The sequence below is a fragment of the Pan troglodytes genome, chromosome 3 (assembly GCF_028858775.2).
Source record: "Pan troglodytes isolate AG18354 chromosome 3, NHGRI_mPanTro3-v2.0_pri, whole genome shotgun sequence".
In the NCBI taxonomy this organism is placed as follows: domain Eukaryota; kingdom Metazoa; phylum Chordata; class Mammalia; order Primates; family Hominidae; genus Pan; species Pan troglodytes.
This window is the reverse complement of record NC_072401.2, coordinates 27,845,424-27,862,301: the sequence shown is the minus strand read 5'-3', so window position 1 is coordinate 27,862,301 and position 16,878 is coordinate 27,845,424.

The window sequence follows — 16,878 nt, the reverse complement described above, 5'->3', positions numbered from 1 at the left end:
AATTTTTTTATTTTTGTAAAGACAGGGTCTCACTGTGTTGCCCAGGCTGGGCTCGAACTCCTGGCCTTAAAAGATACTCCTGCCTTGGCCTCTCAAAATGCTGGGATTGCAGGCATCAGCCACCACTTCTGGGCCAAATATCTTTAAAATACTATAGTCAGATTGTCTGAGTCACAGACCAGATTTTTCTACTAAGAAGTAATAATATCTGAAGAGACAGAGAAAAGAGATATTTCAAGTACAACTTTGTAACACACATTTTGTTGTTCCAAATAGCTCCTCAACCCTCATTCCTATCCCCATCAATTCCTGTCCTTCTTCTCTTGGTAAATGATTTATTTGACCCAAAGGATCCAGTAATGCTGTTTGTGTTATTTTGGAATGTTGAAATTCCCATGCAGGCTCAGTTTTATCAGCCTGAAAATTTTCTTCCTTCCTTCCTTTCTTCCCTTCTTCCTTTCTTTGTTTGATTTGCCCCTTCTGTTGCTTGCAATATATAAATAGTTCTAATTATGCTATGTTATTCTATATTATTCTGCGTTAATTATTACATGGAAATGTCTAAAATGTACAGCATTATAAATAGTACATTAAAACTATTTGAAAACGTTCGAAAAATTTTCTGCTCATTTATATTTATGCCACTTGGCCTCACCATCCACTATCACCTACCAGCCTGGTAGTCACATGCTCTGTGTCTTTTTAAGAGTTTTTATTTATTATTGACTGATTAATTACTTATTTATATCTAACCCAAACTATAGAATTAACTATTTTTTTAAATTGTGGTTATCCAAAAGAATAACTCATAAAACATCTAAGTGTTACAATTTTTGTTTGCCTGTTGTAAATGTAGTTTTTATTATTATTCAGGGATGGTGAGGCCAACAGATAATGAGATAATTGCCATTGAAAATATAGTTTATTACAGTGTCCCATGGGGCGGAGGACATGCTATTGTCACTCAGAGCCATACAGGGAAGCACCAGGACTGGTCAAGAGGCAGGATGAGTGAGGGGAAAGAATGGCAGGAGCCCCTGTAGTGGTACCCACAGGAAAGGCAAGGCAGGGCTCAGCAGGCTTAGGATTGGCTAGTTTGAGCAATAACAGAAAACCCCAGGGTATAGTAACTGTCTCTAATTGTCTAATACCTGGCCCTAGAATGATAAGGATAGAATTATATTGCCACCTAGAGTAGAAAAGCCAGATGGAAGAGGTGGTTCAGAGTATGGGAACTGGATTTTTCATTTACATATGAAAGCTTACTATGTTTAAGAATTAGCTAGCTCTGGGAGGAAAAGTCTCTCCCCAGTCAGTGAGGCCTCAGGAGCATCAAGAATACAGAAAATTAGAAAATGTAATTAACACATAATACATGTGTTTTGTTGAGTTATAAGTTGCATAAAGTAAAATAAAGGAGTCTTATGTGTACAGCATAATAAATTATTTATATTTGTATACACCCACGGAATCACCTCCCAGATCAATGTTCAAGCACGGCCGTAACTTTAGAAGCTCTCACTGGCTCCTTTTCCAGTTAATACCTGCCCCTCCCAGCAAGGTCAACATTATTGTGACTAGATTTGCCTGATCTTAAACTTCATAATGGAATTACACATTGTGAATGTACTCATTTCTCTTTGGTGTATATCTAGGAATAAAATTGCTAAATCATAGAGTTGGTGAATCTGTAATTTTGGTGGATACTGCTGAACATTTTTCAAAGTAGTTAAAACATTGAACTATCTCACCAACAATGTACAAGAATTTCCATTATTCTACATTCTTGCCAACATTTGTAATTGACAGTCTTAATTACGCTGGTAGTGGGGTACTTGTTTCTAATCATGGTTTTAATTTCCATTTCCCTGCTGAGCAATGATGTTGAACACCTTTACATGTGTTTGCTGTAAATACACTCTGTTGCTACATACACCTCCTCAAGACTTTTCCTATTGTTAAATAGAATTCTCTGTACTTTTCTTATGTGATTTGTAGAAATGTTCAAATCTATTCTGGATGTGAGACCTCTGTTGGATAAATATTTTTGAAAATACTTTCTCCCATACTGTGGTTTGCCTTTTGCCTTTCTTAATGAGGTCTTTTGATAAACAGACCAATTTATCATTTTTTTATTTTATTGTTCATGTTTTGTGAATACTGTTTAGACATTTTCATCAACCTTTCAAACGTTATGAAAATATTCTCCTAAAAGCTTTATTGTTTTACTTTTCAGCTATAGGTCTATATTGCACATTGAATTAATTTTTGTGAATGATGTGAGATGAAATTATCCATATCACCAAAATTTTCTTGATTACGTTTGCCATGCAGATGAACAATCCCTTCTTGAACTGATGTATTGAGAGTAAAAAGGTTGTAAACCTCTTGATATCACCATAGCTTAGCTGCAATGATTAGTGGAAGCCAGGTTTTAGAATTTTATACACAATTGATATGTGCAATTCAGGACAAACACAACAAATACACTCAAAAAAATGAAGCCAACACAATCTTGACTTTTTAGGATTCACATAAGCTGGGACATCTAAACTACAAAGCATAAGCTTTGCTCTTCCTTAAAAGTTATTTTTGGAGTTCCTTAATATAGATGTCTACATTAGGTAAAAGTTTTATTTTATTTTGTTTTACAGTTTTTGATTATAAAGTGTTATGCAAACCCCAAAATCGGTCAACTTTCCTTGACATAGTCAACAATGATGTATCTCATTCATTTAAGCTATTTAGGCCAAAATAGTCACACGAAGGTTTCCACTAAATGTAATGAGATAAACTTTGGAAAATCTATCTAAATTGCATTTTAGCGTTTAAGAAAACTACGAAGGAAAGACTACACTAATGAAAGAAGGGAACGCAAAGCTTTTTTCATTACAGAACTTAAGACTTACCCAGTCACTTGAACTGGAAGGTGATTCCCATGCTAAGTTCTGTCTGAAACCCACAGGTAGCTTGTGACTTCTGAATTCTGTGATAAACCAGAATCTTTGACTAGCACTAAATGTGGTAGGTGAGAAAAATACAACAGCCTCAAAGGAAACTCCACAGTGTAGCTGTTTTCTCATTATCCTTCATTTTTCCATAAATATATATATATATTGATTGCTCATTTTTATTCTAGAACTGTAATTTTGAACAGCAAAGTCGTGGTCCTAGTTTTCTTGAAGCTTCCGTTGTAATATGGTAAGTAGGTCAAAACAAAGACCAGAGGAAAAACAATTGCTAGTTATAATTACAAGAATGAAAGAGAGAAAATGCTGACAGTGAATATAGAACCCAGGTAGACCTTTAAATGATGGTCAAGGAGAGCCTCAGCAAGGAAATATACAGTGTCCAGGGAAAAATTAAGTAGCCCTGAAAAACATCCATGTCATCTTGCATGCAAATTATTCACTGAGAAAAACTAGAGAGCAAATGGACACGAGGAAGGGGTATTGATTAACTTGCTTATTCATCTGACTTTGAAAACGGAGGGGCGAAGAAGAGATACTGACAGATTCCTAAAACACCGTGAGGAAAGGACCAAGGTGACCTCAATCAGTGGTTCTCGGCAGGAGATCCATGAAAGCCAGAATCATCAAGTCCTCTAAGCCCACTTGTGCCTACTAACATTAATGTATAAAATATAATTCATTCTTAGTGGGCAACAGAGTCCCAGCCCATAGCCTGAAAAAAAAAAAAAAAATCTCAGGATCCAGAGAGAAAGTTTGGCCTTGTAGACTTTGATCTGGTTGACCTGGAGTCATGGGACATAAAGTATTCCAACTTTATTCTCTCCTGCTGAAGTTTATTTTAGCCTTTGCCACTGATGTGGTTTATTATTTTTAATGGTGTTCCATGCAAGAACACAACATATTCCTCAAACAGACAGAGCCTTGGTTTACTCCACAAAATAATTCCTCTTCTTCCAGTGATTCTGAAACATTCTCAGCTAATATAAAAAGCATTTCAATATTTGTCATTCTGCATTGTTATCTAAACAGTTTCTATTTACAGTGTATAGGCATCTTCCTCTGGCACAGAAAACATCACTTTTTTTCTTTCTCTTTTATTAGGTCCAAGGTAGAAAAAGAAACAATTCTAAGAATTTTTTTCTAATCTCCTTCAGTTCTTTTTCTGTGAATACTTTGAGCTTCTTCTCTCACAATTAAATAGAAAAAAACAGCACAGACATTTTCTCTGAAGGCTCTGGATTCATTTCACCAAGTACACTCTGAACTTGAAAAGTTTCAGAATGTTGACATTTATAAATTAGGATTTCTGGCAACCAGATCTTGTGCCCCTGTAATAAAAACACTACTAAATTTTTATAGAAACTGTTTGGCAAGATGACATCTTGTTGTCCAATCTGTAGCTGTAACAGACAGGAAGAATGCTAGATGATTTTTCCTGTTTCCTTCCTCAAAGGCTAAAATTAGAAGAAACACCATTAGATAGATACTGTCCTTTTAGAAATAATATGCTCATCAAAGACTTGAAATTATTCCTAGAGAATGAAAAATAAGTGTCTCAGAGAATGCAAGAGGAAACACGGTGAATTATGTTTATAAAACTTAAGCCAGAATGTTGAAGCTTCTCCAGTTGGAGGATTGATGGATGGTTAGAAAGATAGACAGACAGATAAAAAAAAATAGATGATAGATAGATAGGCAGATCTTTATATCTATAGATATCTATAAATCTCTATATCAATAGATAGATACATAGGTAGAGTTATGGCCATAACTGTGTTCTTCCCCAAAATTCATATACTGAAGTTCTAACCCCTAGTAACACAAACATATGACTGTATTTGGAGATAGGGCCTTTAAAGTGGTAACTGAGGTTAGATGAGGTCATTGAAGTGAACCCTAACCCAATGACTGGTTTCTTTGTAAGAAGAAAGATTAGAAAACAGACTAGCACAGACAAAAGACTATGTAAAGACATGGGAGAACACAGCTATCTACAAGCAAAGGGAAGAGGCCTCAGAGGAAAACGACCTTGCTGATACTTTGATCTCAGACTTCTAGCCTCCAAAGCTGTGAGAAAATAAATTTATCTGATGTAAGCCACCAGTATTTTTCATGGCAGCCCTAGCAAACTTATATGTGTATGTGCTTGTGTGCACTGTACGTGTCCAACACAAATGCAACCTACACAATATCTACAAATACCATCTTTTTTGATGGTGGTGTTAGATGTGCAAAGCTCATGAGAGATGACAATTATGCTGATGACAATCTCTGTTACCTACAGCATATCTGGCTGCTACTATTAAATTCTGAATACATACATTTTTAAATGATCCTTTCGTAATGCTTCAGTTACTATTATTTTGCAACAAACTACTCTCACACTTAATGTCATAAACAACCATTTTGTTCATGAATTCTGCAGGTCAGGAATTCAGATAGGTGCTATGGTTTGAGTATTTGTCTCTTCCAAAACTCATGTTGAAACTTAATCCCCAATATGGTTGTCTTGAGAGGTGGAGCCTTCAATAGGTGTTTGACTCATGCCAGCTCTGCCCTCATGAATGGATTAATCCATTATTCGACTAATGGGTTATCATGGGAGTGGGACTTGTGGCTTTATAAGAAAAGGAAGAGAGACCTCAGCTACATCCTCAGCCTCCTTGCCATGTGATACCCTGCATCACCTCAAGACTCTACCAGCAAGGAGGCTCTCAACAGAAACACTCCCTTGACCTTAGATTTCCCAGGCTCCATAACTATAAGAAATAATTTCTTTTTCTTTACAAAATACCCAGTTCTAATTATTATGTTATAAGCAAAAGAAAACAGATGAAGATAACAGGGAACAACAGCAATGGTTTGTCTCTGTTCTCCTAGCCTCAGCTAGGATAAGTAAAATAGATAGAGATGACTCCAAGAGGTGGGAACTAGAATAGCTGAGACTGAAAGATCCACTTCCAAGATGAGTCCACCAAAATATCAGGCATCTCACTAAGATGGACATGAAGGCTGGTCTCAGCTGTGAATGTTAACAGATGCTAATACATGCAACCTTTTCATGTGGTATAGACTAATCACAGCATGACACGTGGTTTCCACAAGACAGCCACCTAAGAGGGAATGTTCCAAGAGAATCTGACAGAAGCTGCAATGCCCTTTCCTCAGAAGCCACAATAACTCCAAGTTTTAATCAGCACGTATTGAGGGAAGAGTGTCAAAGAATTTTGTAGCATATTTCAAAACCACATTCTGCCTTCTGCCCGCAAAGTATTAGCATTCTTTCCACATGAAAAATATACTCACTCTCTCAATAGTGCTTAAAAGGATCATCCCATTATAGTATCAGTCTTAGACTCAAAGTCAGAATGTTGTCACTCAACCAAGATTTATATAATATTCACCATGCATGATTCCTCTTAATCAAAAATTGGTGAACTAAAGAGACCAGCTATCTACCACTGTATTAGTCCATTCACTCACTGCTATAAAGAACTACCTGAGACTGGGTAATTTATAAAGAAAAGAGGTATAATTGGCTGACAGTTCCACAGGCTGTACAGGAAGCATGGCTGGGGAGGCCTCAGGAAACTTAAAATCATGATGGAAGGCAAAGGGGAAGCAGCACGTCTTCACACGTGCAGAGCAGAGGAAGAGAGTGGGCAGGGGCTGAGAGGGAGATAGGAGGTGCCACACACTTTGAAACAACCAGATCTCATGAGAACTCTATCTTGAGACAGTACTAGGGGAATGGTGCTAAATCATTAGAAACCACCCCCATGATCCAATCACCTGCCATCAGGCCCCTCCTCCAACATCAGGATTACAATTTGACATGAGATTTTGGGTGGGGACAGAGAGCCAAACCATATTAACCACCCAACCATCCACTGTACATGGTGGTATGTGCATAGGATAAACATTATAGACATTCTTAGTACAAAGATTAATGGAAGGCACATAGCTATCCCTGGATCATAATAATTCAAAAATTCAGGAGGTACATATTGCCAGTTTCCAGGTTATATTTCTCTCCTAGTTTATGAAAATTGTTCTACACTGATTTTAGCTCCAACCTCTAGACTCTGGATTCTTCATTTTAGGCACCCTTCCTTTTCCATAAAAATTACATTATGTTTGCTGAGTGCTTTTTTTAGTCTCCTCCCTGTCCACTGAAATATGGGATCCAAGAGGCTATTGTTTTGTTTTGTCTCTCTCACTATCAGTCCAAGCTGATGATGTTTCTACCTATATAGTCATTTTAAAAACTTTGTCAGTGTCTTATATTCTTCAACTTATAATTCATTCAATTGCATAGAACTCACACCCTCAAATCTTGCCATAAGATATTCTTTACCTGGGGTCTGGTGTGAAACAAAGGCTGCTGTGAAACGATGCCCTTAAAACTCCTGGAAGTCCTACTGTTAAACAGAGAGGGTCTTTGAGGAGTATGCATAAAAATAGCTTTTTGGCTGAGAAGAACCATGAAGCACTATCTTTAAACATTTCTGCAGTCCTAACAAAAGGTTTTATAGTCCCACATTTGACTTCTTCTTTATCCTAAGACCGTATTTTCCTGGAATTATCCTGGACTCGTTTTATCTTTCCTTGGAGAGATAGAGGGTGATAAAGAGTTTTACTTTCAAACACAAAGTTTTGAATCTTTTGTAGTTCCTCTAAATACTACTTGAAAACTGAATGATTCATTTTTCTTTTTTACCTAATTTCTCTCTATCCTGTCTTATGATATGTAGGTAAAGGAAACCAGCAACCACAATTTTACATTTTTTTTCTGGAAATATCTTTAGCCAAAACATCACTTCATTAGGTATATTTTCTAGTTTTTGAATTTCCACTAATGTCAATATTAAAAATTTTCCACTGCTACATAATGAGGGTCTCCTTCCCTCTGAGTTCCCATAACATTTTGCTCACTCTTTTTTAAGCCCACATCAACAGGGCTCTTGAGGCTTGCCAGATTGCCCAAAAATTCCTCAAGACCTTCCAGCTTTCAACCACCATTAAATGTTAAAGTCACATGTTTTAGGTTTTGTTATGTAGCACCCCACTTCTGATACCAAATTTTGTTCCACTTGTTATTTTTGCCTTAATGACAATCTCAAAACGTAGTGGACTAAAATAACAATGATTTTATCATGCTTACAGATGCTGAGGGTCAATAATTCAGAAAGGGCAGGGTGGGGATGGCTTGCATCTTCTCCAAGGTGTTTGGGGCCTCCGCTGGAAAGATTTGAGCAGCCAGGGATGACTGAAATAGCTGGAAGCTCTGATAACTAGGACTGAAGGACCCCTTTTCCAGGATGACTTATTTACTCACATCTAGCCCCTGGACTGGAATGATTTGAAAGCTTAGATCAGCTCAGATTGCCAACTAGATCACCTAAACACAGCTCTCCCTGTGGCTTTGGCATCTTTTAGTATGGTAGCCAGGATCCAAAAGAGAGCATCCCAACAGAGAAGAGTGTTCCAAAGAAGCTGGGTAGAAGTTTCTTGGCCTTTTATAACCTCACCTCAGAAGCCACATAACATTATTGTCATGATATTTTATTCATTAAGGAAGTACCAAGCCCACCCAAATTCTAGAGAACAAAACATATATCACCACTCAATGTAAGACTGATAAAAAATTGGGGTACCTTGCTTTAAAACTGTCACATGGCTTCTAAAATGTCATGTCATGTAATCTATCTTACTAATATTTGTTTAATTTGATATTTCTGATATGGAGACTCTGTTGATTTTTAAAAATCTTCTCACTTTAGGAGAGTTTGCAAAAGTGGCTCAGATAACCTGTAATGATCACTACTCAGTTAAACCATACAACAATGTCTGCTTTGTAGATGAGAAAAATGCAATAAAAGGAAGCACATTGAAGTGGCTTATCAATAGTAGAATTATGAGTGTGATAATGGAAAGCAGAATTCTTAATTGGCCCTCTAAGTCAAAGAAAATCAGTTAGAACTTCAATGAGGCTACGGCCTTGGAGTGACCTAGGAGTACCACCAGTAGGATGCTATGTAACTACAATGATTCCAACTTACATCTTATTCTAATTAGTGATTTATTCCCTTGACAATATAACTTTCTGTAACCAAGTATGGCATAAATTAGCTGTCAATGATTTGTGCTTTTCTTCTGTAGTGCCAGTCATGGTGGGAAGATAACTTGCAGCCAGCTAATATGCTTCCCAGCCCTCTGGTAGCTAATGGAGTCCTATGACTAATTCTGGCCAAAGGAATGTGAATGAAGATGATGGGTGTCACTCCAGGACATGGTGTCAGGATTTTCCAGCATTTCTTCTTGGGCTGGTCAGATTCTCTGTAGCCAAGTGAAGGAAAAGCAATGAAGGGCTCAGTATTTAGTATTCAACACTCATAAAATCACTTCATTATCTTACTTTGTTTTGGAATTCATAAAATATCTTTTCAAAGGACACCATTATAAAAGAGAAAAATGTATTGTCATACATCAGGCTGTGAAATAGCTGTTTCTTCCCTTCTAATAAGCTATGTCTTAAGTTACACAAAAGATGTTAAGAATAAGTAGAAACTGCTTCACATATGTAAGCCTTTTAGTCACAGCTTATTTACATTGATGCCATAAGAGATACTAAGTAGAAAACCTGTCATGTGAGAGCTACAGTACAAAGAATTCTAAGCTAACTACCCCCCATGACAGATGTCTTTGTATAATCTCCTCGCCTTGACTGGGAACAAAAACTGAATATAATGGGCTATTACTACCATGAATGTTACATTGTATGGCAAAACAAAGATTATCCTGGGTGGGCCTGACCTAATAAAGCAAGCACTTTAAAAGTACAGATTTTTCCAGCTGGTTGCAGAAGAAGTCAGATATTAAAAGCATGAGAAGAACTAAATGCATCACTGCTGGCTTGAAGATGAAGGGGGCAACATGTGGGCTGCACTTAAGTGATACAGCTTAAAGTGATTGCTGTATCACTTTAGCAAGGAAATAGAGACCTGAGTCATTCAGTCACAAAGAACTGGATACTCCCAATAATCTGAATGAATTTGGAAGTAGATTTCTTCCCAGAGACTCCAGATAAGAAATCAGCCTGGCCAAAACCTTAATTCCAGCCATGTGATATCCTGAGCAGAGAATCTAGCCATGCTGGACTCTTGACCTACAGAACAATGAGTTGTAAATGAGTATTATTTTATGCTGCTACATTTGCTGTAATTTGTTACAGAGATTAGAAAATGAATGGAATAGCGAAGTACAAATTTTGAAGAAGCCTCCCAAAAAAGTTCACCAATATTCATTCTCAATTTGTTGTTTTCAACACTTACATGAACAGTGGTGTTTACATTTTTTGTATTTCCACAGGTTTTGGGGGAACAGATGGTGTTTGGTTACATGAGTAAGTTCTTTACTGGTGATTTGTGAGATTTTGGTGCACTCATCATCTGAGCAGTATACACTGTACCCAATTTATAGTCTTTTATCCATAACCCCCCTCCCATCCTTTCTCCCAGGTCCCCAAAGTCCATTGTATTATTCTTATGCCTTTGCATCTTCATAGCTCAGTTCCCACTGATAAGTGAGAATATATGATGTTCGGTTTTCCATTCCTGAGTTACTTCACTTAGAATAATGGTCCCCAGTTCCATCCAGGTTGCTGTGAATGCTATTATTTCGCTCCTTTTTATGGCTGAATAGAATTCCATGGTGTGTGTATATGTACACACACACACAAACCATCATATATATATGTATTATAGATGTAATTGTGGTATATGTATGTATTATATATGTGATATATTGCATATGTGTATTATATATTTAATTGTGGTATGTATATATAGTATATACGTGTGTATATATACAATTGTGGTGTGTATATATGTGTATATATATGTGTGTGTATATATACACATACATAATTGTATATATATACACACATATAATTGTGTGTGTGTATATATATGTATATATATATATGTGTGTATATATATATATGTGTTATATATACACACACACACACACACCACAATTTCTTTGTTCACTTGTTGATCGATGGGCATTTGGGCTAGTTCCATATTTTTGTAATTGCAAATTGCGCTGCTATAAACATGTGTGTGAAAGTATTATTTTCATATAATGACTTCTTTTCCTCTGGGTAGATACTCAGTAGTGGGATTGCTGGATCAAATGGAAGTTCTACTTTTAGTTTTCTAAGAAACCTCCACACTGTTTTCCATAGTGGTTGTACTAGTTTACATTCCCACCAGCTGTGTAAAAGTGTTCTCCTTTCACCACATCCCCATCAACATTTTTAAAAAAAATTTTTAATAAAGCCATTCTTGCAGGAGTAAGGTGGTATCACATTGTGGTTTTGATTTGCATTTCCCTGATCATTAGTGATATTGAGCATTTTTTCTTATGTCTGTTGGCCATTTGTATATCTTCTTTCGAGAATTGTCTATTCATGTCCTTAGCCCATGTTTTGATGGGATTGTTTGTTTTTTTCTTGCTACTTTGCTTGAGTTCCTTGTCAATTCTGAATATTAGCCCTATGTCGGATGTATAGATTGTGAAGATTTTCTCCTACTCTGTGGGTTGTCTGTTAACTCAGCTGATTGTTTCTTTTGTTGTGCAGAAAGTTTTTAGTTTAATTAAGTTCCACCTATTTATCATTGTTTTTGTTGCATTTGCTTTAGGGTTCTTTGTCATGAACTCTTTGCCTAAGCCAATGTCTGGAAGGGTTTTTCTGATGTTATTTTCTAGATTTTTTTTTTATAATTTCAGGTCTTAGATTTAAGTCTTTGATCCATCTTCGGTTGATTTTTGTATAAATTGAGAGATGAGGATCCAGCTTCATTCTTCTACCTGTGGCTTGCCAATTATCTCAGCACCATTTGTTGAATAGGGTGTCCTTTCTCCACTTTGTGTTTTGTTTGCTTTGTCAAAGATCAGCTGACTGTAAGTATTTGGCTTTATTTCTGGGTTCTTTATTCTGTTTCATTGTTCTATGTGCCTATTTTTATACCAGTACCATGCCGTTTTGGTGACTATGGCCTTATAGTATAATTTGAAGTCAGGTAATATGATGCCTCCAGCATCATATTGGTTCTTCTTGCTTAGTCTTGCTTTAGCTATGTGGGCTCTTTTTTGGTTCCATATGAATTTTAGGATTGTCTTTTTGGTTCTGTGAAGAATGATGGTGGTATTTTGATGGAAATTGCATTGGATTTGTAGATTGCTTTTGGCTGTATGGTCATTTTTACAATATTGATTCTACCTATCCACGAGCATGGGAAGTGTTTCCATTTGTTTTTGTCATCTACAATTTCTTTCAGCAGTGTTTTGTCGTTTTTCTTGTAGAAGTTTTTCACCTCCTTGGTTAGGTATATTTCTAAGTATTTTATTTTTTTCTAGCTATTGTAAGAGGGGTTGAGTTCTTGATTTGATTTCTAGCTATTGTAAAAGGGGTTGAGTTCTTGATTTGATTCTCAGCTTGCTTGCTGTTGGTGTATAGCAGAGCTACTATTTGTGTACATTAATTTTGTATCCTGAAAGTTTGCTGAATTCATTTGTCAGTTCTAAGAGGTTTTTTGGAGGTCTCTTTAAGGTTTTCTTTTCTTTTTCTTTCTTTCTTTTTTTTTTTTTTTTTGATGGAGTCTCACTCTGTCACCCAGGCTGGAGTGCAATAGCATGATCTCGGCTCACTGCAACCTCCACCTACCAAGTTCAAGCAATTCTCCTGCCTCAGCCTCCCAAGTAGCTGGGATTACAGGTGCCCACCACCACACCTGGCTAATTTTTGTATTTTTAGTAGAGATGGGGTTTCACCATATTGGCCAGGCTGGTCTCGAACTCCTGAGCTCAGGTGATCTGCCTGCCTCAGCCTCCCAAAGTGCTGGGATTATAGGCATGAGCTACTATGCCCAGCCAGGGTTTTCTAAGTATACAATTATATCATCAGCAAACAGTGACAGTTTGACTTACTCTTTACTGATTTGAATGCCCTTTATTTCTTTCTCTTGTCTGATTGCTCTGGCTAGGATTTCCAGTACTATGTTAAATAGAAGTGGTGAGAGTGGGCATCCTTGTCTTGTTCCAGTTCTCAGAGGAAATGCTTTCGACTTTCCCCTGTTCAGTATTATGTTGGCTGTGGATTTGTCATAGATGGTTTTTATTACATTAAGGTATGTTTCTTCTATGCCGATTTTCCTGAGAGTTTTAATCATAAAGGGATAATGGATTTTGTCAAATGCTTTTTCTATGTCTATTGAGATGATAATGATAATCATGTGATTTTTGTTACTAATTCTGTTTATGTGGTGTATTCACATTTATTGACTCATGGATGTTAAACCATCCCTGCATCCCTGGTATGAAACCCACTTGATCACGGTGGGTGGTCTTTTTGATATGCTGTTGGAATTGGTTAGCTGGTATTTTGTTAAGGATTTTCACATCTATATTCATCAGGGATATTGATCTGTAATTTTCCTTTTTGTTGTTATGTTCTTTCCCAAATTTTGGTATTAGGGTGATACTGGCCTCATAAAATGATTTAGGGAGTATTCCCTCTTTCTCTATCTTGTGGAATAGTGTTAATAGCATTAGTACCAATTCTTCTTTGAATGTCTGATAGAATTCAGCTGTGGATCCAACTGGTCTGGGACCAATATTTTTGTTGGCAATTTTTATTACCATTTCAATCTTGCTGCTTGTACTTCTGCAAGAGATACAGGCTGTCAATTCTGCCTGACATCCTGCAGTACAGAAACCCTCTGTTTTACCCTTTGCAGAGAATCCATTTCAGACTTCTGCTGAGGTGGTGAAGATCATTTTCCCAGATGCTTGAATTGTGGAAGGGATCTAGGGATATAATTGCTTCCCAAACAGCTATTAACCAAACTACTCCTTTTAGCACCTCCCCCCTTCCTCCAGGCGTTACTTGTTTTTCAGTCTTTGAAACAGTGTATTGTATAAATCAGCTGTTTCTCAGTATTATTTGCCTCTTAGGGACTGGATTACTTAGGGCTCCCATATTATCTTCCATTCAATCCTCTTCTTCCTGGCTTCCAAAATATTGTTGCTGTTTTATCCTCTCCTATTCTCTTTTTATGTGTTTAATCTACTAACTTAACCCATAAAAATTCTATATTACCTTACATATTTTATAATAGTATTTATTCTGCAATTAAAATTCTAATATCTGAAGTTCTTGAGTACCTAAATCATCACTTATTTTTCTCTGATAACTCTTCCTTATATTGGATTGATCTTCTAGAGCATGTTTAGTGACCCTTGATTTTAAGCATTTTGCTTGATCTTAGTCTGAAAGAGTCCTGGGAGCCTAGAAGAAGGAGCAGGGCATCCTCCAGATAGAATTTGCTTTCACTTTTGCCAGTAGCTCGAAGGAACAATTGGGCCACTTCATCCACTGTGGAGAAGGTCCCCAGTAATATCACTCTCTCATATAAAAGCCCCTATGTAGGTCCCTTCTTCACTGAAGGCTTACCTGTATGAGGAATAGAATAGTATAGAAATAACAGTCTGTGACCCTCAAAACTAGGTCATAAAACATATCAGCCCCTCTTGGATCTCTGATTCTGAGAAAAGCCACCACTATATCTTGAGACTACCCAAGCAGACTTGTGAAACACCCACTTATGGAAAGGCCCACATGAAAAGGAACTAATTTGCCAGCACCAACTTGCCACCTCTGTGAATGAGCCACTTTGGAAGCAGGTCCTCCAGCCTTAGTTAAACTTTCAGACGATTCTAGCCTCCAGCCTTCATTTCTTCCTGCTGAGGCCCCAGACATCATGGAGCAGAAGTGAGTCATCCTCTCTGTGCTTTGTTTGAATTTCTGACCTGCAAAAACTGTGAGACAATAAATTATTATTGTTCTTTTAAGCCATTATCTTGTAGCGTGACTGTTTTGCAAAAATAGACCATTAATAGACCATAGATCTACAGTAAAAGTTCATGCTCAACTCCAGGGAGCCATGGTTCCCTCCTATCCCTCATCACTACCTCACCACTCAGGATCCTGGACATTGCAGCACTGTTCCTGACGTCTTCCCTCAGGACCATCTTCTCCTTCCAGCTGCCTAAATGCAGGACTGCCAGCTGAGGCCCAGCTCAATTTATTGGAGGACAGGAGTGAGGAACATTCATAGTAATATTTCTTCCCTTTCATGGAATCAGCGATGCATTGAAAAGTTTGTCCTTTCCAGAATCTGGATGTTCTGTAGTGGGAGGATCTCTCACAACACCAAGTGTTCCGCGGTACTGGAAATATTATTATAACGTATCCCCCCAAAATGTTTCTGAGTGATAGTTTTATGCATGTACATATATTAAAAATATTTTGTTTCTACTCCAAGACACCAGAATCTATGCCAAGTATTTTGACTAACCATACAACTTGTATCTTGTTCAATGGCTATTTTTCAAAATATGCTGTAAATATATTTTTTCTTTTCAGAATAAATTTAGACATATGAATGAATGTGAAAGTATGGACTTTAGTAGTGAATAGAACTGAGTTTGAAATCTATTTTAATCACTTACAAGCTCTGCCTGAGCACGTTACAACACATTTCCGATGTTTATTAATTATTCCATGTATGGAAATAAGTGATAATAATATTGCCTTCCCTATAGTAACTATGTGAAAATTTAATATATGTAAAACTCTAGGCAGAAAGTAAATGGCTGGAAATGATTATTTTTATCTTTTTAACAAAAAAATGCTTTGAGGTCAAAATTGTTTTGTTTTTCTCTAGACTACATAAAAATGACATCACTACCAAGTTCAGTTTAGTCATTCCTTTATCCTTTCATTCCTTTGCCGTAGAGTAAGACAGTGATTAAAGCATGGCTTTGGAATCAGACTAACCATAGATGTTTCCTGGCTCCAATATTTACAGACTGTGTGACAAGTTACGTACTGCCACTGAGTCAGATTCTTTACCCAAGTGTTTTAATGTGCAAGTAAATTAAAACCATCTCCTTAAACAGGACATTGCAATTTTTCAACAGTTTGTAGCTTCTATTGACAACTGAGAAAAATACAGTTCTGCTCTTGTTGAAGATAAATAAATATATTTGTCCTCTAAAGGACCCTGCCCTCTAAGAATACCATACTTAAGCATATATAAGACAAGCTGGCTAATGTGGTTAGTATTAAAGTGCATGTTGGGAAAGAAAGGACAGTAAATTTGGAAACAGAGTAACTAAAAAGCGCACTGACTGGGAAGTTAGGAAATCTCAGCTTTTGTCTTGTTTCTGTCACTTACTTAGATTCTCCATCCTGAGTGAGTCATTTTACTGCTGTGGGCTTCAGTTTCTTCGTTTGTAAAATGGGCATCATAATACTGCCACATTTACCCCACCAAAAATTGTGAAAATCAAATGAGATAGTGAATGTGAAGATGCCTTTAAAATTATAAAGCATGGTAAAATATAAAGATTTTTTAAAACTATAGTTAATAAATTTTTTATGCTAAGACATGTACATTTTCTTCAGAATGGGGTGTTGCTTTTAGCAAGAGCATTTTCACACTAGAAGGAGGATACTAATTAGCTACCTGTGAAAGTGAAAGGGTAGCCTTTCTATTTTATTATAGATACCCTGCAACTTAAACCTACGCAGGTGAATTTGTGTTGAATTGTTACCAGCATAATATTCTCTGATTTTCTGCTTGCTGATTACAGATTGCAGCTAGTCAATTAAGATAAATGTATAACTGTTTCTTGTTCAGAAATATTTTACATTCATTTAAGGCATGGTGTGGCATAATTTTTATTTTTGTGGGTATAGCTATTAAACTTGGATTATTCCTTGTGCAACATAGAGCACATGATTCTTTCCTTAAATATATAGAAAGAGGCATATTAA